The sequence below is a fragment of the Camelus ferus genome, chromosome 26 (assembly GCF_009834535.1).
Source record: "Camelus ferus isolate YT-003-E chromosome 26, BCGSAC_Cfer_1.0, whole genome shotgun sequence".
Lineage (NCBI taxonomy): Eukaryota > Metazoa > Chordata > Mammalia > Artiodactyla > Camelidae > Camelus > Camelus ferus.
The window spans coordinates 22,781,433-22,804,551 of record NC_045721.1 but is presented as its reverse complement, the minus strand read 5'-3'; the positions used below and the strand labels follow the sequence as shown (position 1 = coordinate 22,804,551).

At 35.0% G+C, this 23,119-nt stretch overlaps 1 protein-coding gene across 6 annotated transcripts in view; it reads left to right on the top strand.

The window, feature by feature from the left end:
- The window catches only part of NEIL3 (nei like DNA glycosylase 3), a 357,388-nt gene that overhangs the window by 83,968 nt on the left and 250,301 nt on the right, over positions 1 to 23,119 (top strand). For all 6 annotated transcript variants that reach the window (XM_032468751.1, XM_032468753.1, XM_032468750.1 and 3 more), the window contains one exon: positions 15,074 to 15,161. The gene's annotated coding sequence lies outside the window, so the exon portion shown is untranslated. The remainder of the gene's footprint in view (positions 1 to 15,073; positions 15,162 to 23,119) is intronic.

Genomic DNA, 23,119 nt, shown 5'->3' with positions numbered 1-23,119 from the left:
AATAAATAATTATAAATTTCATCTGCTTTAATCGTCTCCTTTTAAAATAAAGATTTAGATGATACCTACCAAGGATAATAAATATTATCTAACAAGATTTTACCTACTAGGAACATAATAGCGTATTTTCATGATAACTTAACCTCAAAATATAGTGAACTTTTTCAAGTTTAATATAGATTTTTACAGTTTAATATAAAGATATTTTTCAAGTTTTTGTCTGGTAAGTTACTGAGTGTCATGTTGTCTCTGATTTTAAAGGATCTCCCAGCCATTGGGAGCACCAACAGGGACAAAGTATCATTTGGTCACAAGTGCTTTCTGTTTATTATATTTCTATTTGTGCTTTATTTCGTTTCTCTCATTTCCTGACCAGATCCCAATGATATCAGATATTGATCTCTGTGTATATATGTATATATATATATATCTCCTGACAATAATCAAGTGCTTGTTAGTAAGTATTTATCCAATCTTTTTTCAGCATAAATTTACAAAAAGCTTTTGGCCTAAATAAGAGAGCCTACCAATTTGTCCGAGATAGGCTCTGGGAACATCTTCCTTTTTGTTGGCCCATTTCTCTGTTTTAGAGTCTGGAAAAAAGACCTTTTCCAGAAAGTATATTTCCCTTAGACAGTAATCCATAGATAAAGTGCTGTAAAACTAAGCCTTGTTAGTCGCAGATTATCTGGCAGCATGACCTACTAGCTCAGCCTTCCTGATGAACTTCATGTAAGTGGCCCCAAACACCTTTTTTTAAAGACTGGAGCTACAGTTTTTCTCAGAACATGTAGGCATAATTCATAGTTGGCTAAAGTATTTGGTTTTGTGTTATTAGAAATTATAACAAATCACTCATTACATAGAAAAAAATACATTTTTTGTATGTGTAGCATCCAGAAAAAGAAAAGTTATCTCACTCCTTCCAACTTGTTTCCGCCTGGTCCGCTTGACATTCCTTCACCTTTATTACCGTGATGATAGCCACCTGTTTAAAGCATCAGCATTCACAGGCATTTTAACTGCCCAGTACAACTCATTTGTTCAGTGCACATAATGGTATTACTTGCCAGATTCATACATGACCCCAGTAAAAGCTGGGAGCGTGCGTCATCTTAAATTTCATGGTATAGAATCCAAGAGTAACACGAACATGAAGGGAGTTGGGACAAAGTCCTCCTCACACAGATAATTCTGAGTGATGAGTTTGACCCATCACCTGAGAATTTTGCAACACAGACAGAATAGGAAAATTTAGGACATTTGCTTAGTGTACATTTATTGGCAAAAAATAGACTTAATTTAAATACGTATTGTATGTATGGAGTGTAATTACTGATTACTGATTAAACCATAAGATTAGAGGGAAGCTAAAGAGACTGTCTAGTTCAGACCATCATCTCTGGGCAGGTCTATTTCAACACATAGAAACTACTACTGAAAGGAAGAAGGAAAGGAAGGAAGAAAGAGAGAAAGGAAGGAAGGAAGAAAAAAGTGCGTGCAGTGGAAGCTTTGCTGGGGCATCGCTATGGCATTATAATGGATTTAGGGGATTTGAGATTCATTCTACGGATGTTTCATGTGATATACACAAATATTACCAAGCACAGATATTACTAACTGAGTTACAGTAAGTTCAGGAGAAAATGTTAGCTGCTGGCAGGAGCATCCTTTATGTTTATAATATTTTACCCCAAACTATTCTACTACAGTTAAGAGATAAATTATTGCAAATGAATAAGAAGCAAATACGATAAACAGAACCATATAACCTACTTGACTTGTGTTTAGCATAAACGTAAGCATTTTTCTTTTGTTTATGATTCCTAATTGCTGTCTGCCTTTTCCTTCCCCTCTCATTCACAATATATGTTGTAAAACTCACACCCTTTTCACATCTTTGATTAAGACAGTTTTACTATTGCTAGTTGAGTCCTTTGATACTTTTAAAAGAAATGCTAGACAAAACACCGTCTCTGTAGGAAATTCCTAAACTCTAACCTTTCAGGGTCATGGAGAGCAGTTGGTTGTTTTGGAAAGTGACCTCAGTTCAGCTCTTCTCCAAACAAACCTTGGGATGTTATCTGTGTGTTGTCTCAGGATTCTGCACTGCTAATCCATGGAGATCGACAGAGTACGCTTCATTGGGTCTTTCTGTGAACGACATTCAGAGGGAAGAGAATATATAAATGACTCAGAGAGTCTTGCAGACTTTCTAAAACCTCCACCATGATCAATAGAAATCTATAAGATGACATCAAAATGAAATATCAAATTGGAGCTTACAAAGCTAACATTTTTAACTTTAAATTTCTAATTAAACCTGTACATTTACTATACTAGCATTCAATAATTAATATGGTCTCCAGGTAGCTATTCTGGAAAATTTGCACAAAAATCTTTCAGTGTTTTAAGTCTAGACGATGTGTTAGGTTATCTTAAAATTGCAGAACGATTTCAGTGTCATTGAACAGCTTTATAACAATAATTAACTTGAGAAGTTAACTTGCTGAGTAAATATTTTACAATTTCACGTAGCATGAGATAGGCTGTGTGAAAAAAAAATGATGTTTTATTTTCTTCCCTGTGAACTTTAGTGACATAATCACTCATCAAATCAATGTGGTTTATTGGGGTTGAGGGGAAAGCTGCCCAATTGTAGAAGTGTGTGGAGAAAACATTTTAGCGTCTGTCTGTGCTACAAAGCAGCTCCACAAACGTGTCTGCTGTATTATGTGCCATTTTCCTCCCAAAGATTCAGACCTGAAGAGCCCAGTGTGCCCCAGCTGTAAAAGTACATCCGCCAGTTTAAATTGGATTGACAGCTTCTGATAGTCAAGGAGGTTTCAAGCCTCCAGACTCTTTCCACACTTAGTAGCCAAACAAATCACATTCCAAATTAAGTTTAATCTCGAAAATTAAGGTTTATATCAGCATCTAAATGTTTAGGATCAGTTTACCTAATATATTATTGGTGCATAATTTCAATATATATTTATTTCCATTGTGTTGCTATCGTGCAATGTGATTTGTTTTCGATGTATTGATTATTGAGTTGCATTTAGACAATTTTCAGTTAACCCACCAACTTATTATTTGAAATATGGTGAGGTTAGATCACCATAGTGATTTTGTTTGCTGTGTAAGAGAACTTGAGCTATATAATTTATATTTTCAGTTTAGCCTGCTACTGCATGGCAAATGCCAAATGTGCCAAAGACATGATGGCATAATTTGTATATACAACTTTGTAAACCACATTGTATGTTTTTGTCCCCTAAGCAGTTCCACAATGCCAAAATAAATTCTCTAACATTAGACACCAGGAGGCAGAACCATCTGTCATTTTCCCATAAACAGTGGCCAGACGGGCTTGCCTTCTCCACGCACTTACTCCTGTGTTATTAACGCAGCGTTAGTAAAATCCAACTGTGTAAGGCTCAGATTAGTCGGCAGTTCACAAGGACAAAGCTCTACTTTGCTGGGCCTTATTAGATGCCCGTGTCTACGAAGATCAGTGTCGGTGGAAGAATTTTAAAGGCAGACTGTTTTGAAAAACTCAGTGGTGTTTAGATTTAATAGCACAAAGCAGTACAGTGTGACTGCAATAATCTGTGGCTGTTTTGATCAGAAGATGCTATTGAAGACCCTCTATGTTTTTAATGTAGTAAGATGGTTTCTTATTTTGCTAAAGATTAAAGCACAGTTTGAAACTTCTGTTCTTTGAATCAGCAGCCTAATTTCCTCACCATGTTTCTTTGCCTGTTTGTGTGTGTGTGTGTGTGTGTGTGTGTGTGTGTGTGTGTGTGTGTGTTTTATGGCTGGGGGAGGTTCCTTTTATTTTCTCTTTGAATGAATACGGTGCATTGCATCCATGTTTCCTACCTCTTGGTGCAGCACCGCTTTCAAATGGTAATGATTCTTTTTTTCCTCAAACAACATTTTTTTTAAGAATAAAAATATTCTTAATTTTTTTCTTTTGGGAATTGTAATCATTGACAGGGCAAACAGAGCTGAAATTTTAAGAATTTCACTTAAGGAACTTTGTTTTTTGTTTCATCAGAACATTACTAAACCAAATTATCTTTTGATGCAGAGGTTTTCACTTATATTAATGACACAATAAAGTATTGATATCAGTTGTGAGGGCAATGCAAGACATTTCTTACTGTTAACAGTGGATGGCATTCTGTGAATTGGCTTCAGATCTTTGCGGTAACGATGACAGACTTTTTCAAATGCATTCCAGGGTGTGTTTCAGTTGAGAAAGAAGGGTACATTCAGTGAAAGTGTGCCAGAATTGTGCAGTGCACTGAAACCATCTTATCCCCATTGGAGGCTGGAGTGAGTAACCATCACGGTGTATGTACCATGAATGGTTGATGAAACTATGAATTATTGTAGGACTTTTGAGATATTATTTTATAATTTACACTGCTTTAAAAATGTGTTTATGGATCAAATGTTGACAAAGGAGAAGACAGAGAGATGAAGAAACAGGAGTAATGTCAAAGTGTCTGGGGCGTTACAACCAAATCTCTACGCGTGGTAAGGTGTTCCAACAGTAACTGAAGACTACAAGTTGCTGTCAGGGACTTCTTGAATGAGTTACAACCATCATCCTGGAAGAAGTCCAAAAGAACACAGGGAACTTTGAAAATGTATTATAAAAACTTAAATGCATTAAAACAGCGTGGTTATTTCATGTGAATTAGAGTGATACTAAGAATGATAGCACTGATTACAAACTCAGAAGAAAAGTAGTGGTGTAATTTAGTGTTTAATGTTTCTGTTCATTTTCAGACATGTCAGAGATCTATCTCTAAAGTCTAAAGTTTCTTATGCAGAGAACAAATCATAAGGTACTTACTCTTCTGCAAAAATTGGACTTGCTTATTTTATTAGTGCTACCTGTGAGGTAAAGACCTGAATGAAATTATATATTTTTAACTTTAACTATGGAAAATGCCAAACATATACAAAAATATACAGACTAATGAAGACACATGTACTCTTCATCCAGCTTCAACTGTTATCACTTCAGAGCCAATCTTGTTTTATCTCTTCCACCAACCATTTCCCCACAACCATATTATTTAAAACAAATCACAGATTATAATATCCCATCCATAAATATTTCCATATGCAAACCTAAAAGATAAGAATTACTTTCTCATGCTATTGCAAAATAATTAATTTACCTAAAATGTATGATAATTACTTTTTGATAAATTTCAGGTCAGTGTTCAAATTTCCAGTGACCTCATGAATATAGTCATTTTTCCACATTGGATTGGGGAATGTTTCAAATACTGTCAATATTTCATAATGATTCAGTGTCTCACGTCTCTTTTAAATTTTCCTTAATCTCTGCCTCTCTCTCTCTTTCTTTTTCATGTGCAATTTATTGTTGAAGAAGCCAGGAGGTTATCCTGCAAAGCATCCCACAGTCTGAATGTTACTGATTATGTCCCTGTGCTGTAGTTTAACATGCCTCCCTGGACTCTGATCTGGAGAGGTGGCCACACTTAGATCTGTTTTCTTCATTCTTTGGTAAGAGTAGGATCGTGAGTGGTAATGTGATTTTTCATCAAGAGGCCAATGATACTTATAATAAGTGCCTTATTCTGTGATGTTAGAAATATTTATGCTCAATGCCAAGATCTTTCAGTATGTACATAACAAGGCTGTTTTCATTCTGTTATTCCTTTTTCATTTGTTAATTGGAATACTTCTAAAAAATAGAAGCTTTACCTTATCTATTATTTGGTTTTCTGGTGGCACCATATGTATATGAAAGCCTGGATAAATGTTTGATTATATCCCTTTATGTACCAGCTATTCAGAAGGATGACTCAGTTCCCTGTCATCTGGAGGTCAATCTTTTATAATTTTCTTGGTAACTGTCCTGAAAGATGTTCTAGGATTTTCTTGACCATTTCTTGACTAAGACCTGGAGTCATCCATTTTTTTTAAAGGATGCCTAGCTCGTTTTAGTAAAAGCAGACCTTAGAACTTGATATGAAGTCTGGGTGATATCAGAGCCCCTTGTTATTGAGTGGGTCATTGTTTCTAGACTTCTTCTTTGGAGGGAGCTAGGTAATACAATTTTAAGATAAAACACTTCAGTAGTTTATATTGATACTTGCAATTCAAAACAAAGACCATGGGAGTTTTGTTTAACCTCTTTTATTTTGCATTTTTTTCTTCTTTTTCCCAGAGAATTTGAATTTTCAATAATACCCAAAATTAGCACACCATAAATTACTCATGTTTCACTCTACAATATACATACAAAATCTCATAATAAAAATACCAACACCACTTGCAAAAATTGATTACTGAAAATAGTTTAAGTTTTTTTCCCAGGATTTTTTTGACCTTCAAGTTATATCCCTTTGGCAATGTCTAGTCAGATTGTTATGTTTTAACATCATTATAATCACTCTGTCGCTAACTGAATACCTATTTACTTTCCTTTTTTTCATTTTATAATAGATTGTTTTAGAGGAGATTTTTAAAATTGTCTTACGGTTCTGTAAAAATTTTTATATATTTACAAAGTCAAATCTATAAAGCAAGATATGGTCTAAAACGTCTAGCGTCTCTCATCATATCCACCCTATTCCTTGCCTCTTGCTTTAAACCTTTTTAAAAAAAATTATCTATTCTTTCATTATTTGTTGAATTAAAAATCCAAACACACATACAATCAAGTTTTTCCCTTACTTACATGAATAGTGGCTTATATATCTATTTCTCTCTTGTTTCCTTTTTACAAATTCCTTGTATTCCATATGGGGCTGTATAATCCACAGTTTATTTCATAATCTCCTGCTGATGGACGGGTGGATTGTTGCCAGTCTTCTTCTATTAGTATTAGTCATTTAGTAACTGGCCATGAGTATAAATCTCTTCCTGTTTGGCAGGGCATAGCTGGAGTAGTTTTCCAAAAATGGAACTGTTGAGTTAACAGTTTCATGCATATATACTTTTTTGACATCTTGAAGCCATTTACATTTTTATGTGAACTAACTGATAATTATTCTAGTTCATTGTTCTAAACACATTGATCTTTTTCTTCTCTTATCTGAGGGTCTTTATATATTAGGCATATTAACATTGGGTCTGTGATATACATTGCAAATATTTTTTTCAGTTTCATATTTGTCTTTCTATTTTATGTATGGTCCTATTTGCCATGCCAAGATTTTTAAATACCGTCAGTTTTTGTAACATCGTATTATGTAGCTTTACTCTATTGTCTGTTGATTTTGAGTCAAAGATAGGCCATTCACAAGCTACGGAAAGTTTCACACGTGTTGTTACTCCTGGCATACTTTAAGTTGCACTTTTTGCATTTAATTACTTTATCCACTTGGAATATTTTGGTGTCTGATGTCAGGAATTGATCCAACTTTTCCTTTTTCCAAAAGGCTCAAGATTTATTTTTCAAAGTCAAAGACAATCTACAGTTCTCTCAAAATATAAAACAGTCACTCTTTGATCTTGTTTTAAAGACTATTCGTCATTGACCACTCTAGGTCAGAAACTAAATTTTTTTCAAATCCTTTAGAAGGTGAATTATCTAGTGTCAATTTATTGGATTGGCTTAACTTTTTTACTTTACTCTGAAGTGTAGATAATGACTTTTAAGGTTAACCAGCAGCATTATGTAACATTCCTGGTTTTCTTTTGTCTTATAGCCAGGATTTAGCATTCATAGCATGTTCTCCTATAGTTTACAGCCAACCACAGACTTATTTAAAGGAAAATTCCACGCTGTACATGAACTCATGACATTTCTTTGTATGATACAAAATTGTCCTGTATACATTTTCTACAATGGGATGCATTTTAAAAGCAGTAAATAAAGTGCCAAGGGAATCATCATTTTTATTATTCCTTTCCAACCGCACATTTAGAGTCAATTAAGGAGGGGAAATTATGACCCTCCCTTTATACATGTTAGATGAGTGCCTGTTATGTGCGCCAAAGGTGCTGGGCCCACAGCACCTTTCAGTCCCTTTGTCTGCCTCTCCTCACTGCCGCATTCAGGGGGTGGGGAGAGAGGGAAACCAGGGGACTGGTCCTGAGACATGGGTCCAGTGTGGCCACAATTAGGTGTTGCAGTTTACCCACGATAGTTCATAAAAACAATGCTCGTAGCTATATTTACCGAGCACTTAATATATTCTCAGCACGAAGCCAATGATTCACATGTGTTTCCCATTTAATCTTTAAAGCCCTCCTGTAATGTAACATATTCTACACGAAGAAGCTTTACTCAGACCAACTATATATATATATTGCCAAAGATTGTATTAGTAAATAACATGCCTAGAATGTAAATTTAGATCTCTTTGAATTAAGCCTGAGTTTTTAACCACCCTGTTGAATTTTCCATGATCATATCTCTGAAAATAAGCTCAAGCTAAAATCCTGAGTATTTGCCAAGAGTCAAATGCAGAAACAAAATACAAACACCAATCTGAAGTGATTAAGTCTACAAATGAGAGAGGGAAAGCCAAGTGCTGGAGGGGAACAGCTTCTTGGTGGGTGTGTTCCAGAAGAACGTTGGTTACCCTCTTTGGGTAACTCAGAAAGCACTGGGGTGCCCATAACTCAGTATCTTTGACCTGGAGTTTGATTTCTGAGGGTTCGGCCTAGCATTTACATAAAAATTTAGTTTGGACATATTCTCAAGATTAGATGGGAGTTTCCCCAGGAGTTTTTAACAGGGGAAAGTAAGATAATATTCATTTAAAAATCAAGGTTGAGGTCCATCCACAGTTGAATATGTTGAATCTTATTTTTATTCAATTACTTTTGTTTGGAAAAAATAATTATTTCTGCAAGTAAGTGTTTTAGTTCAAGGATGAGGTGAAGTTAGAGGGTTTTTTGAAATTACTTTGCATAATAAAGCAGAAATTTGTATGTGCCGTAGTGAGTGACTGTTCTGTATTATGGAACCCCTTACGTGGGGGACAGCAAATACCATTCTTTGACTTCTTCCACAGTATGTTGTTTTGTTTTGTTTTAAGTTTCTTAGCACTCTTGGTGTGGCTTCAAAAATTCTCTGCGGTGTGTCATAAAATGATTTTTGAAAGCAACTTGTAGTTTATTAAAAGTTGGCCATTGGCTACTCATGAGGCCTTCTCATTTTTCCTGTTAAACAGAACAGATTTGAACAACTCGCAGAAGTTTAGAAAAAAATGAGACAGAAAAAGCTTAATTAGTTGTACTTGTAAATTTACATTTTTGACTAAAAGACAACCCTTTAAGGCTTTTTCGAAATGAGATGTATGTAGGAGCAAATGAATTTAAACATGAAGTGGCAAGGTGGTTTTGAGAAGCACCTGCATGGATATGGTGAAAAACATTTGGAATGCTGTGTTGGACAAATGAACACACATTTAAAACACATACTTTATTTTCAGGAAAGTGAAGATCAGAAATCTTGCACCAATGGCTTGACTTTACTAAAGTGATATTCTATTTTTCTATCTGATTCTTATTGGGACTACTATGTCACTGAATTATTTCCATGTCCAGGAACTGTTCTGAGAAATAGTGCTTTCTGAAGAGGGGAGGGTATAGCTCAAGTGGTAGAGCACATGCTTAGCATGCATGAGGTCCCGGGTTCAATCCCCAGTATCTCCTCTTAAAAATAAATAAACCTAATTACCCCCCTCCCAAATTAAATAATACAATAATAAATTAATAAAATATTAAGAGAAATAGTGCTTTCTGCTCAAAACAGTTTTTTGACAATGCCTGAAATTATTTAACACATCTTGTTCCCAAGGATAAGTGCCATATTTAGCAGCTTTTGATTTTATTTTGTACTTATTGTTTATTTTCTTTATGTCTTCAGAAAAATTTTAATATCTTATTATTTTTGGTATGGAAAGCCTTCTGAAATAATTCTAGAGAATTTATTTACCAAGATTCCATAGCTAAGAGAGATTTTTACTGTTAAGTCCTTAAAAAGAATATCTTCAGAAAATAATTCACTGTCATTCTAGTTCATTTAAATTTAGTGTAATGGAAGAATTACACAGTAGATAAAAATCTTTTCTTTAAAAAAACGGGGAGGGAATTAATTCTTATCTATTGAAAAACAGTAAATTCCATCTTCTCACCTGAAACCTCACAGATAAATGACTAAAATTTCTTTGGTGGATTGAGAGAGAGTAACTGAAAGATGGAAACAAAAGCATTTATTTGGTCAAGTCGGAGGAGGCAAAGGAACTTTTCCAGATCTTTGACACCATTTGAGTACATTCGAAATGATCTTGCCAATGCTAACGGGAGCGGCATGTGTTTCAAAGGACACAAATTATTGTGTCTAAACGGTGGGAAACGGGTTATGAAATGAGTTAAACTAGTCAATGGTTTGGTCAGAATGTTTAAACCAGACAGTGGCAGTTTTCTTTATGGATTAGTATTTGTCACTTTTTAAGATACAGCATTTGGTGATGATTCCTCATATTTGGTTGTTTTAAATGTCTTATTGTGAGAAAGAAAAATATGCTAAAATCTTTATCTCAGGTGAAAAATACAGATGACACAAACTGATTGATTAAACGAAGCCCCAAATTTTAAATAACTGATAATACTCAGTGTCCACAAAAGTATGGAAAGACAGACGTCCTCTATTCTCAATGCTGAGACAGTAAAAGTGTAACTAATACAGTATTGTCATAGGTCATTTTTAAATTATCCTGTTTACTTGCTGAAGGTCTGACCTAGACATTCTTCTTCTGAAAATCCATCCTCATTTTACTTCATACAGGTGTGAAGGATGTATATACAAATATATTCACTTAAATTTTGTAATAGCCAAAAAAAAGAAAAGAAAGGAACAGATAACCCATATTTTACCAGAGGTGGTTATATAAATTTAGGTTTATCATGCAATTACATGCTGTGTGGCCATTAAGCATAAACTAGATCTATATACTTTAATGTGGAGAGATGGATATGACAGATTATTGAGTGACAGAAAAATCTTTAATATCTGTAGCAAGAATATAAAAATTATATAAATTATCTTTGAAAATAGGATTTGCATGTGATTGTACGTGTATTTGTTTTGAGAAAAGCATCTTGTACCTAATTGTGTGTGGTTTGGATTTTTATAATAAATTTACATTTCCCAATAATTCTCTTAGGAATTTGAATTTTTCTTAAAGATTTACATCTGTACATTATTGAAATAATTTCCATCTGGTAGCAGCATGCTTGATTTATAGATAATGTGTCAGAAAGGAAATTTTAAAATGAAATAAAGCTCATTTATGCTAAACTAAGAAAACTAGGATGATAAATTAAAAAACAGATCAGAGAGCAGAATTTTAATGCATTTAATTATCACGCAATGTAATAAGAGAAACTGTGCTAAGGAGAATGAATAAAGCTTGATACAACTCTTTGGTTTTGTAAAACTTGAACAAGTATCTTTCAACATCATTTCTGTTTATCATCTCAAACAATGTAAGAAATACAGAAGTAAAAAGGGGTAGATTAAGGATTATAGAGGTAAGAAAATCAGGTATATATTATTTTTGCGTGTTGCATATATTTATTACAAGAAGTTTTAACCACCTTCAGATAAACACCAATTTTAGCATTATACACATTCTTTAAAAACTAACAATAAAAATTTAGTGTCCATTGAAAGGCATTACTGTGTGATTTGAACTGATTATTATAATTTATAATGATGATATTTCAGCTTAAACTCTAGGCATCGAAGAGGTTCAGTACTTAAAATTTAAGATTGCAGCAAAGTCCGATCACAATTTTGCCCCAGGAATTGTCTACGCAGGTCAGGTTGGCAACAGACCAAACCAGAGGCCTACAGACAGTGTCTGTGTTAAGATTTCAGGCTTCAGGGACAAGTGACCAGAGGGCACATTCTAGCTCAGACTCTAATTGTGTTTCAGTTTTCGTCATCCATGAAACGATCTCAGTCTCCTACCTTACAGTCTTACACTCTTAAGTGTCACATGCTGCTTGAATCTAGTTAGTCGATATAAAATTGACAAGGAAGCAAACAGGAAGTGCCAATTAAATATGTAAGGAAATGGTTAATCGCTATGGTCTCATTGCGCTAGGGGCTAGTCACGGAAAAACGCAGCCCGATCGAAAAGTGTAGATATTGTACTGCAAGAGTCTCAGACTCAAGTCGCTACAGGCGGTTTGAACGAGTGACAAGCACTGGATATAAGGTAACAGAAACGGTGGAGGTTGTAGCAGATCTAATTACACCCAGCTGCTTGTTGTTACCACACGGGGCTGTGGATCCATATTGAAAGTTTTTTTTTTTTTTTTAATTTTCAGGAGAAGGGAAGAATTAGGAATAATGATTCACAAAATTTCCCAATTTCTAAAATATTATGCTGGTTAAAGAAAGCATACCTGTGGGTTAAATCCAGGCTGTGACTTGCCCATCAGCAACCCCTATTTCCAGGATTAAGTCTGCAAAAACAACCAGAATTAGTGGTATAAAGTCATTTCTCCTTTCGGTGGGTTTGTGGCTTTGAAGATCACATCCTGGAAATGAAATGAAACAGAAACCTATTTATCACACTTACTCAATGTCTGAAAGGAAAACGAAAGAGAAAATTGTGGACCTGATTTTCTTGAATCAACTACACAGCTGCAAACGTGGGAGATGATGGTTCAGCTGATTTGCAATACTGAATTTGTAGTCTCGTGTGTACTGTATATTTCAAGGATAATCAGTTATATGTAATTTTTGTGTGTAATCATGAGACTCAGTAATACCTGTTTACCCTGGCTTAATGCTAGCTCTGTAAATTACAATTCTCTCATCAGACTTTAGGCTTTTTCTTTGCAAAAAAAGAGAGAGAATGACTTTTTCAGTTATACAACTAGCTTTTACATGTAATAAAACTTCCTCTGGCTCTTCACTTTACAAAGGATGTCTTTATGGTACTGTGTGGCCAATAGATTATTTTTGATATGGTTTCTTGCTTGGCCATTACTGGCTTCAAATTGCGTCCAATTCAGACATCTAATAAAATGGATGCATTTCTCTAATTACCTTAAATCAAGGGACCTAACTGATTCTCATTTCTGAAATTTTAAAACTTGCAAATGTTAATCTGTAGTGTTTTACTTAAGTCAATATAGATGACATCTGTTCAGTGTCCCACAATTTAAGTATAAATATACTTAAATTTATCTTTATGATTATGTACTAAGGTCAGCATGCTTTCTAACTTTATAATCAGTATTAAACCGTATAGTATAAACATTAAACACCTGGGCGTGAAATTGAGAACTTAATAAGCTCTCATTGTCATTCGAGAGATTAGAAAGCAAACACATTGATGTGAAGGTAAATTTAAGGTTGGGTATATTGAAATAAAAACTTGCTGTTTGACTTCATCGATCTGTTAGCAAAATCAACTGTATTTCATTTCCTAAAGAGATAAACAGTGCATCACCCCTGGATAAGTATTTCTAATATTTTGAATTAGAGTTGTACAGATTGACTTTTGTTGCTGTTATTATTTGTGGTAAAAGTATTAGTATTAATATTGTTAGGAGGAGTCAACAGTTTTTCTTAAAAGACCAAATAGTAAATATTTTAGGCTTTGCAAGCCCAAGGTCTTTGTTGCAACTACTCAGTCATGCTGTTCTAGCCGAAGGATACCATGGAAAATGCAAAAATCAGCCAGGATGCCTGTGATCCAATAAAATGTTATTTACAAAAGCAGGCAGTTGGACCACAGGTGATAATTTGCCAATCCTTATATTAACATCACTTTATAGTTTCTTAGTGTTTTCGCGTATTCACAGACTCATTAGCACAGCAGCCTTGCATTAGCTAGATACGGATACTTTTTGCAGAGGAGGAAACAAGAGCTCAGACTACTGGCACGTACTAAGCAAAATAAATGAGACTCAAGGCTCCAGATGCTTCTGAAATCTACTGTCTTCAGAGAGTAAGCCGCTCTGAAAGCTGGTATTTATATGTTACTTAATTAACGAGAGACTTTCTTTCCACTTAGCTCTGAACTTTGCCGTCCCAGACCTTGATGACAAGATGACGGTACAAGCTAGAGAGAGGCCGCAGCTCAGACCCCAGCCAGTGGATCTGACGTATGCTTGGAATTTAAGAGTGCAAAGGCTTAGCCACAGTCAGGAAGATTAGCGCAGACGCGGCAGACTGGACGGCTGCTGTTACTTCATTAAGAAGAGTCCGTTCCTCACCCAAATTTTTTTAAAATACTTGTTGAATAATAAATGAATAATATGAAGACATGATTAAATATGTCCTGAAAGAAATGATTAGGAATAATAACAACATAGTTTATGTACAAACTAAAGCACTTGGACTCCATTTATAAATAACAATCACAGAACAATTATTGAACACACGCATTGAGTCAGATACTGTACCAGAGGCTGAGGGAATCCAGGAAAAATTCTTGTGCTCGAAAGGCTAACATATAAAGGGGAGTTATGGGGATTGTTAAGGGCAATCGACAAGAAAATGTATGTTAGACATGATTAAAAGCATAAGTTTTTAAAAGGTAGAGGACATGATAGTCTATTTTTAAATCTGTATAATTGTCAAAGTATACTTTATCTTTTTAATCTACCAAGTGATCATCAGCTAAAATGTTGCATGTTTTACTGAGGTGGATATCTTTCAAGAAAAATAGGTAAATTAAAGAAGACTATAGAAAAATAATCAAAGTTTCAACGTGAAATAAAAACGGATGCTAAATACCCAAGTCTTTTGACACCGCAAAGAAGGTTATTCTCATGGTTATGCGTGCATGTCTATTCAGTCAGGTGTTCCGTTGTCTAAGCAACTGGTTTAGTCATTTATTTACTTTTTGCCAGAGGGTTGGTATGAGGGTCTTTTGTTGATGTTCTTAAAAGTTTTGAACTTAACTCTTGCTTATTTTTTTTAAAAAAGCTTCCTACATTTTTAATAACGTACATTTGAACTGCATCAAATTAACTTAAATTAAAATAAAGTAAAAGGGACACACCACAGTGTACTTTTTAAATTTGTTCTTTCAAGGATACGACGTCTGAGGAAAAGTACAAGATGAAGAATAGTCTCTCTGGAACGTGAGGAACAGGATGGAAAAGGCCACAGACACGCCAAGGTAAGCCAGGAGTGTTCCGGCAATTCCTGGTTTTCCTATTTAAGCCTTTATTTCAGTTTTACCTTTTTAAGGCAAAGGGCTGTTCATCTCTTTATGTCCTTTGATTATTGAATTGTGATCCTTGAAGTCCACGATTCAGTTCCTCAGCCAAGAGATGAATGAAGTAATTGCTACGTTTTGTGGTTGCATTGCTTTTCCTGGAGGTCATGAATCTTCGTGGTTGTTGGGTGAGAGGAAATGCAGGATCAAGAGAGCCTCAGGCTCTGGTCCTAAACTTCGGTGGCTCAGGTGTGATTTCTGGCTAGTAAGCCGGCCTCCCTAAACTTTAGTCATCCGCCCGAGAATTCACAGCATCACGGGAAACCAAGAAGTACTCAAGACATTCCCTGAGATTTGAAAAGGAAACTGAATAAAGTCAGGTTATAAATGTGCTGAAAAGGAGTAAGAAATAAATGGTTAACTCAAAAGTGCTGTACGTGACTAATAAGAATTAACATAATTTTCTGAACTGTTTCCTAGTTCACATGTTAGAATTTTCAAAATATATTTTACTTTTCCTCAACAATCGTATTGCGATTAATACTGAAAAAGTTAGAAAAGCATGAGGATGTGAAATATACCAGAAAGCACGTCTGCTGTTTAGAGAGAGGACTTCTCTCCCTGCTGATACAGTAATAGTCAAAGATTCGAGTGTTTAGTGATTCACTGATTTGTTAAAAAACTAGTGGCGGCATTGCTCCTGTGTGCCACGTGTGATCACGGCTGGCCACGCAGTCTTTTTTCCTCCTTCACTGGTAAACTGAGAATTATAATTACAGCCACCTCATAAATGTGCTGTGCAAATTCAATGTATGAATGCATGCGACGCCTTTTAAAAGTACTTGGGGACAAAGTAATAATACTCAGTAATGGTACGTATCTTATTATAATTAAAATTAATGTTTGTTAGGAGAGATGAGAGGGTTTAAATAATTACAGGTAAAGCATCCTGGGCATTCAAAAGAGAAAGAAATGATTTCTTCCGAAGCGCCCCCGCCTCCTTCTCTAGTTCTGTTGTCTTCGCTCCTCCTTCCTTCCTTGTCACCTCGGAGGGTAGCCTGACTGGGAAAGAGCTGGAGTTTTCACTCACACAGACCTTGGCGTCTCAGGTCTGCCCCTGAGAGGATCCTTCAGCAGGCTGCTCCTTCTCCCCGAGACCTGGCTTCTTGTTATAAGATGCGTAAAATGTCTGATGCGTGATGACATTCGTGAATGTTGATTTGTCATAAGAGGCCCGTTTTAATAAAACGTTAAGATTGAGTTAATGATGTTCTGTGATGTTAGGATAAAAGAAGATTTTGAAAATCAAAGAGAATTCCTTAAGGTACTAATAACTCAATTGACTCTATTAAGACATAAAGAATACGTTGAAGAACATAATAAGGATTACTTAAAACTCATTAGTCACGTGTGGTGACCCTGAAAAGTCAGAATTGTAACTCACAATGAGAAAAATACTATGTTGGCTGTGGGTCTGTCATAAATGGCCTTTGTTATGTTGAGATATGTTTCCTGTGGACCCACTTTGGTGAGGGTGGTTATCATGAATGGATGTTAAATTTTATCAAATGCTTTTTCTGAGTCTGTTGGGATGATCATGTGGTTTTTGCGTTTCCTTTTGTCAGCGTGCTGTATCATACTGATTGACATGCATATGTTGAACCACCCTGGTGACCCGGGAATGAATCCACCTTGACCATGGTGTATGGGCCTTTTTATGTGTTGTTGCATTTGGTTTGCTAATAGTTTGTTGAGGATTCATGCTGAGCAAAGTAAATGCATTTTATTTTATTACCACTATGATAAAAGGGGCTAGAAGATCTCCTTTCTAAAGTCCGGTTGAGGCTTTAGCATCGATTTTATGAAACTGAGTGAAATCAATGTAGCTAGTCCCCGATAAGCTTTGGATATACCGCTTTTATAGAAACAAACACAGAGTAAAATTTAAAAAGCGATTTTTATAGGGTATTTTAAAAAATCTACTTCATCAGTCTCAGTCTATATTTAATTTATGTACTTAAAAGCAGACTAGATTTTTATTTGTCAAGTTCACTTTTTAGAGGAACTAATATTAAGATCTAAGTACTTGCAATAATAAAATAACTTAACAGATTTTACTTAAATATTTACGATAATTATTTTACAAATTTGTCAATAAGCTATTTTAATGAATTCTAAGAGATTTTATTCCTCCCTTTTTCTTCCTTTCAAAAAGAAAAAAAGTTAAGTTCACCCATTTCTGCCATTGAAAGAATTATTGTGATTAATTGCTCTCATCACATCTGGCCAACTCTGATAATATAAGCCATACGGTTTACATACTGAGGTACTTCTTAACAATGAAACTTTCTCTTCTGAGAGTTGAACTATAGTAAAAAAAAAAAAAAAAGAGGATAGTAACTAGAGAACACAGCATGATTAAAGACCAAAGTTTAAAAACAAAGTTTAGATTTTCATGTGGTATAACTTTACACCATTTATATCAGTTTCAATATTTCATCTTACATCCCAAAGGATTTATGAGTGATTCAACATCACCAACGGACGTGATCTAAAGTTGAACCAGCGTTAATCGGAGCATCTTTTTCTCAAGTATAATACATGCCTATTTTTACAAAGATTACCATGAATCATGAATTTTTACTTAATAGAATATGAAATATATTCGATTTTATTTTATGTGTGTATGTGAGTAAAACAGATATAGATGTGCCACTCTACTTATTTATATATGTTTATACATATCTATATTAATTCCTCTGTGCTAGTTCAGATTCAGTTTTGTACCCTTATTATCTGTCTGTGAATGATTGTCAACGTTCACTTATTTAACAGACCTACAACATTGCATTATTCTTGGGAATAACACCAGTTAATTTATAATTCGTAGAAAAAAAGTGATCCACTAAAGATATATTTTACTGATTAGATTACATTTCATGGGTTTGTATGGGTGGCTAGTCACAAAGTTCTAAATTCCTCTTCTAAATTCACATCAAAAGTGGAGTCAGAGTCGTTATTTCAATTCACTCAGTCAAGGCAGCTTTCAAGCCCCACCACCTGCCCCTCCTGCCACACAACCTGGTAAGAAACCCCAGGAGCTCCCTCCTTTAGTGCCTCTGGGAAGTTCACACCACTCAAGACTAGGATCCAACAAGGGACCCTTCACCCAAACTCCACCCCTTAATCACATTAAAAGCCAAACCAGTCTCCTTACCCTCTTCCCTCAAACCACTTTAGGACCTGACATGGGGCCTCTCGTCTCCCCAGAAAACCTCGCTAAGTGAAGAGTAAACCTTTTCATACCCTCTTGAGGCAAGTGTGGCATCGTCAGCCTTGACATCTGAGCAGACCTTAGCTGGATGTCCACCCAGTATTTTCAGTGTCCACAACTGGTATTATTTAATGAGGTGGTGAGTAAAGAGGGAAGAGAGGGTTCTAAGGAGAAAGGAATTAACCCAGTTTTGGTCATGATGGCTCTGAAGTGGTCTGTGGATATTTAGTGGGTATCTCACGTGCACGGCAGCCACAGGTATGGAGATTGGGGATGGGTCTGGGCAGGTGGCAGTTTGAGGTCATCACACAGTAATCAAGGGTCTGGAGAGGAAGGGATCACTCAGGGGGGTGAATAGAGTTGGGAAAAGAGAGGGCCGGGCCATCGTTTCTGTTGAATTCTAGTCCACGTCGTTCAGTGCTCCTTCTGCTCTTCAGTGTGTCTCCGTGAGACATTCTTCTCAGTACAGCATTCAGCCTTCACTGAGCATCACTTAACTACAACCTAAGTTCAAGTCACAGAGTTAAACAACTACTTGACCAGTATTTGTTTTTAATGTAAAATAACAATTTTACTTCAGCAGATAGAAAAGAATGATGCTTCAAAGTATTGGTTATGCCAGGCTAAAATATATCATTATGTCTATAAGACAAGAAACAAATCATTCTAGCTGGGTAGGGTCTTACGATCAATTGGAAACACCAAACAAGCTAGACCTGTTATTTAGAGCTGTACAGTTATATCTGAGGCTAGTTAAATCTGCTGCTTATTAGTCAAGTTTAAATGTAAATATATATTCAAAAATATACAGGGATGAATTCTAATACTTAATCTTCTAAGTCAATCTCTAAAAATCCTGTTCTCCACATCATAACCAAGACAACTAAACAAAATTTCAAGCTTGGGTCCCAGGCATCAGTAATTTCTAAATCTCTCCGTGTAATTCCCATGTGTACCCGAGGTTCTGAAACATCACTAGAGGTGAATTGACATTGGTAGAAATAAGCAACATTTAAGTTTTAATTTTTAAATTTATATACTGTTTCAGAATGGATTTAAAATATTGCATATGGCTCTGCTGATTGAAATGTAACTGCTCTTTTGTAAACAAATCTGTTGATCTCCTGATGCCTCAATATGTCCATTTATATGGTAAAAAAAAAATTGTGGCGTAGAAGGATCAAGCAAAGTACGCACCTCGTGACTAATGGAGAAGTAATTTAATACCAAGTTTTTCTGGTTAGTTTCCATGTTAATTTACCTAGGCAGCATAGCTCAATGAGTCATCGATTAGCAATCCAGGATTTTGAATATTTTGTTCATGAAACACCCTGAAAATTTGCCATATTCCATTTTTAATAAGGCATGAATCAGGAAGCATTATACGATGTTTATACCCTTTTCTTATAAGTGCAACTAACTTTATCTCAATAAAAAGTTCAAATATTTCTACCAAACAGTCATGAGTATTTTCAAATCTATTATAATGTCTTCCCATATCCATAGCTTTGATTCTTGAGAAACAGTCATAACTTTAGACAACTTCAGATATAATTTCTGACCTCTTATACCAACAGGTTTGACATTTTAGTTATTCTTCACTTGGTAGGAGGAAATCCCCAGAGTTTCTTTTTTATGAAACAGCTACAAAATATTTAGTTAAGCTACCATCCAAACATCATCTGGTCAATTTTTGTTACTCAACTACGGGGCCGTTAAAGTCTCTAAGTACAGGGATCATATTTTAAGAAGGAAAAATCAAGCTCTTCCTGGAGAGTTTTCAAAGGAGAATTTAATGGTTTAATACAACTAAGATGATGATTCATATGCTAAATTGGGTTTACAACTTTGTATCATTATAAAAATTTTATTTGGGTTACAAAATCTCTTGGAAAACAATCAAAATATAATTCTGGAAAAAAATACTATAATCACATCGTCCAAATAACTAGATTTGAGCCACAAATAATGGTCAATTAGGTATTTCTGTTATTAAGAATGACTTAAATTTGGCATCATATTTCTTTAGGTTATGCAATAAATGTGTTGTAAATCATTTTTCTCTGAGATAACTTTTCAGTCTATAGTTTGAGAGGCAAAGATGGTAAACTAAAAATATTTGAAACTGTTTAAATTAAGTAAGGTAAATTTTTTCTATAGTTTTTCAAATGCTACCTTGCCAAATTTTTCTGAATATTTAAAATATATTCATCTTTCCTCTTCTAAGATATAAAAGCTAGGAATATTAACTAGCTAGAAGTTAATAAATTCAATGCTATAGCTTATGCTGAGTGAAGAGTCTTGTTGACTTTTTAATTTAAAAATATATAAGTGATGATGGAATACTTTAAATTATGAAGTTACTACTTACGACCTCAGAATCCTGGTTTGAAGGGTCATGCTGATTGGTCCAAAAGTAATTCCGTCTGTTTGCCAGTGATTGGTCCAGGACCCCAGGCCTAAGCTAGTTGGTGTACAGAATCTCCTGGACATGTGAATTGGTTCAGATGTTTCAAAAAGTGCCTGGAAGAGGATAACAGATGAGAAGCATCTTTTAAGTGAATGGATGTGATACCAAGTTTAACTCCAGTGGGATATGAATTTTGGAAAATAAAGTTGTTTATTCTTAATAATGAACCTCTGTAAAAAAATAATTGCAGTGCTTCTTTCTATAAAATTTTTTATCTATGGAAATAAGGCCAAGAAATTGTAGAACCATCTTCTGCCAGCCTGTGGAAGTTGTCAACACAGAAAATAGAGGCAAGAAAACCTCAGAGAAATTAAGTTAAAAATTAAGGAGAGTTAGAGACTTGACTGACCCTTGACTGATGGTTTCCAATCAGTGACTATTTCACTTATTTTGCTCTATTATTTGAGGCAGTTTAAGTTGGATTTTTCTGTTACTTATTTCCAAAAGCATAATTTTTGGATATAATCTCCCTGTGTTTGTATAGATGTACTGGCAACTGTACACTGCCGAGTCCTCTGTACAATCTCTGACCTGCAGCCTATCCCAGACTTTTTTCCCATGAGGATTCTCACTGCTTCTTGTCTCCAGGTAACGGAGGCAAGAGGCAATACTGGTGTTAATCCATGTTTCTGCTTCAGATCCCCCTCTCCAGTTGTCCCCCAGATCTTCCCATCTCCTCATTACTGCCCCGGCTCCATTCCAGATCATCGTTCCATCCCTGACCCATCGTAAAAGGGTCTGTGCCTCGTGAAATGTAAAAGCACTTAAAATACCAAGCAGTATTCACATTCTTTATGTCTTCTGAAAAATAGTCTTAGAAAAATGTAAATAATTTAAATGAGTTTGAAGAATACATGTGGAGTGACAAACACACATCATTATAAACACTTTTTGTTTAGTTTCTAAGAGGGCAGTCATTGCCTATGTCTGACAGAACTCCTTAGTTGAAGTAGCCTTTTCATTGTTTGCAAATGAAATCTAGAGTGGGTTGTCTAAACATTTATAAATCCACTGTTGGTATCCACTGGGTGAATTCTCATAGAGATTAAAAATGTTAATGTAAATAAAAGAGGAAAAGCCATTATAGAGGTTAAAATAGGTGATAATTTAAAGTTCAAAGACTGACCAAAAAATAATAGGAAGGTAAAACCATCCTTCAATAAACAAGAAAAATATTTCACCATTTTGAGGGATTAAATTAGAAATACAGTCCAGCTCTTCTGATGTCACTAATAAGTAATGATACCTACTTATTTTTTTTTAACAAAATCTCTTATGAAGGGCAAATAGTAGAGCTGTAGTAAGTTTATTGATGTCAATTTTGTTTAAGTCAGTGCTATGGCCATAAAGCTTTCAGTTCAACAATAACAAAGAAAATGGTGAGGGGATCAATGAACTTTGGATGCAGTGAGAAGAGTGGAGGATTTCGGTATTTGACAAAGTTAATGAATGTCTCCTATGAATATTAATTAGTAATAAAAAGTGTTCTGCCTTTGATTTTTTATTTGATTCTTTTAAGGTGGCTGATAGGCAATGGTTGCATCAAAATGATGATGACATCAAAATGTATTACTTTATTTTAAATCATGCTTTTTTTTTATCTGTTTTTCAATTTTGAGAATAGAATATGAAAAGTAAGATCCTTATTTGAAAACTCTTCAGTTGAGGATGGGGTGTCCACATGGTCTACTTTCTTTCAGCTTTGACCATAATAGAGGTATGGCTACCTGTCCTTAACAATCCCTAAAGACCTTTGACATTTTGTCTTAATGTAGGCAACAAAAGTTAGCCCTGAAAGTGAACGTTCTCACATTATGAGGTAAACAAATAACACTATACTGTATAGTTTACGAACTATACATATGGTATATGTGTATTTATTTATAATCTACTCTATGCCATGTACTCTAAAATTAATTACCATTACACATTGCTAAGGTTTTAGGAATAATCTTAGTGGTTCGAATTGTGTCTGTCTTATTTCAGGCTTTCTTTTTGTCTTCTGTCCTGCAACTCTACATTCTGGTTATTAGAGCTTATATATTAAACACAAACACATAATAATCCTGGTCTATAAGCTATGTATAATTAATACTACAATACCCAAAATTGGGGGCTTTTACACATAGATATTTTTAAAAAGTGTTTTAGAACACCTAGTTAATCACTCCTTAC